Source organism: Zingiber officinale, chromosome 3A (assembly GCF_018446385.1).
Source record: "Zingiber officinale cultivar Zhangliang chromosome 3A, Zo_v1.1, whole genome shotgun sequence".
In the NCBI taxonomy this organism is placed as follows: Eukaryota; Viridiplantae; Streptophyta; class Magnoliopsida; order Zingiberales; family Zingiberaceae; genus Zingiber; species Zingiber officinale.
Genome location: NC_055990.1, coordinates 916,458 through 919,235, shown reverse-complemented (window position 1 = coordinate 919,235; position 2,778 = coordinate 916,458). Strand labels below are relative to the sequence as shown.

Below are 2,778 nucleotides of genomic sequence, written 5' to 3'. Positions count from 1 at the left end.
TCAACCCATCGATAAAATGTTTCAGCTCCTCTGATGGTTGTCCTGCAATAATGGGCACAAAGGAACATCCCCTCTCAAACTCTTAACATATTCAGCAATTGTCATGACTCCCTGATGAAACTCTAAGAATTCCCTTGCCAGTCTAGTTTCGCTGTCTGTTGTGAAATACTTCCCATTAAATAATTCTTTAAAACCACCCAGGTCAAAGTAGCCAAGTCCATCGTAAAACATGCACCCTCCCACAAAATACGAGCATCATCACGTTAGCATGAATATTATCGTGTCTGCATCGGTAAGCTACATAAAGTCATAGATCGTCTCTAATAATCGGATACACCCTTCAGCAACAATTGGATTAGCGGTACCCTTAAACTCTGTCGGACCCAGCTCTCTGAACTATCTATACACCGAGTTAGCACTGGCAATGGGACTGCTGAGTGAATTTTGATTTTCGAGAGTTCTCAACATTTGTTGGATCTGTCCCCGTGAATTCAACTCTGTTCTTGCATGAGCGCAGTGAGTTCAGCCAAAAATTGATTGTTCTATCCACCAACCTCACCATTGTATATGAACATAAATATAGCTAAATTTATGACTATAACTTGGAAAGGTAAATCTAAATCTTATAGACTTAAAGGCGGAAGTACTCGAGTCTTGAAGAAATTGCATGCACATACTGCCATTTGGGAATGACTGCTCTGATACCAACTGAAATGACTCTTACCCCCTTGATCCGACCTCCAAAGCAATAAAAGTCACATTCACCATCGACTCAAGAAAGTTTGTATCACATATGAACCTCAAACTCAATATAAACTTTTCAACGAAAATTCATAAGATTCTGAACAAAACATGCACATAGTCTCCAACTCATTTTAACAAAACGAATCAGGGAACAAAATTTATTAACATTCCCCTAGGGACCTCCGGACAGCGTGCTTTGCATTTCATTTCATCTCCTCGACTATCCCGCCTCCTCGTTCCCCAACACCTCCCTTGTATCATCATTCGCACCTACAACATTTATGTTGAGTCAATGAACTCAGCAAGTATATTCCTTGAATAGATACAAAACAGGTGTACTATAGCGAAATTGCAACTGGAAATGATTGAGTTTGAGTCAACCCTCTCCAAAGTAAACTTAAGCATAGCTAAATAGATGTTACATACAGTTAACTATAGCCATGGTCTAGGCAAATATGGGTGGAAGTTACTTACAGAACATATGCTTGACCCTAACATATAAAGTGGAAGGTAACACATGCTTGACCCTAACGTATAAAGTGGAAGGTATGTACAGATAACTTTAAGCATGGTTTTACATATTTAATTAGCAGTCATGTACAAATTAGCTATAATCATGGTTACTTACTAAGAATAAATATGATGCAATTGTGGCAACCTTATTTAGAGCACATTCTTTTAGTTCTTATTCATGACCCGTTGAAAGGTACCTCCTACGAGAACATGAATCATCTATATGTAGTCATTTACATTTCCTTATCTTTCATGGTTGGAAAAGCCCTCTCCGGAGCTCATCCCAGGAGCTCCATCCCGTACTGTTACCACTTGCACATATTCATCTAGTTAACCATTTAGAGAAAATACGATTTAAACATATCTTAACACACAAGAAATTTATGCATTGTTCATCTACTGACATTTAGGAAGTGATCTAGTTGGAATTGCAGACAATGCATATTCAATCCAAATAACTTGAGTATATAATGGAAGAACAATTACTTAAGCATCATAAGTTCAGATTCTATTAAATATGTTCCAAACTAAATCAAAGAAAAGTTTGAGCATGACATCTATAGCACATGGTATTATTAACCCAAGCAGAGCATGAAACAAACTAAATCATTATTACCTACTTCTGTTAACTACACCCAAAACCTTTATAGAGCATGACTACAAACCAGAACCAAAACAACACGCACACTAAGCTACACATTCATCTCCTCCAGACTTCAAAGCTCATTTCTGGAGCAGATTATAGCTACTCCAATTTACCCAGACAGCTGAAGCCAACACAAAAACAAAGCATCTCACAACCCATGCATCAAATCTTGTTCAATCCAGCAACTGAAACCATTCCGAATCTCCACCTATCAAAACCCGATCAGCAAACAAAGAAAGGGAAACATCATAGAAGCAGCGCATGAATCAAACAACCACAGGCTCCAACACCCAAATCCGATTCAATGGAAACAACTCCCATTACAAGAAAGCCATACAATCATCAAAACCGAACGACCTCACCCAAATCCGCAGCAGGAATAAGAGGAAACGAGATAGAAAACATAAACCTCGGTGCCCTAACAGGAATAGCCCCTGATTCATCTCGCAACCATACCAGAACACTCATTCGTACCTACTAGAAGAATCTACTTTCCTTCCTTGCTATTGGAAGCTCCTATCCTTGGGAAGAAACCTTCGTTGTCGTTGCTCCCCACACGAGAATTGCCGACAAAACGCTCCTGCCCAACTCTCCTCCTTTTCCCCTCCCTTTAGGGCATTAACCCCTCTCCCATTAATTGGGCTCCAAGTACCCTTAGCAAGCCCACCCCCTTAATCCGGCCTGTGACGTAATTAGGTACTAACTTAAGGCTCTACTAATTTTTTTTAGAGGATCTCCCTCACCCAAACTAAATTTGCTTAAACCCTATTTTACTTGACGTCATCACTCACATATATATTTTTATTTAAAACAATAATTATTGTGTTCCTTCAACACCGGTTTACCCCTTGCTTTTGACAATCCACGATCTAACC

General features: G+C 39.3%; 1 long non-coding RNA gene across 1 annotated transcript; it reads right to left on the bottom strand.

Annotated features, from left to right (window-relative positions):
* Positions 1-743: 743 nt before the first annotated feature.
* On the bottom strand, positions 744-2,578 carry LOC122050942. The gene is made up of 2 exons (XR_006131274.1): positions 2,378-2,578; positions 744-1,014 (listed from the first exon to the last, which is right to left on the bottom strand). It is a non-coding gene; the product is annotated as an uncharacterized LOC122050942 (long non-coding RNA).
* Between the last annotated feature and the right edge of the window lie 200 nt (positions 2,579-2,778).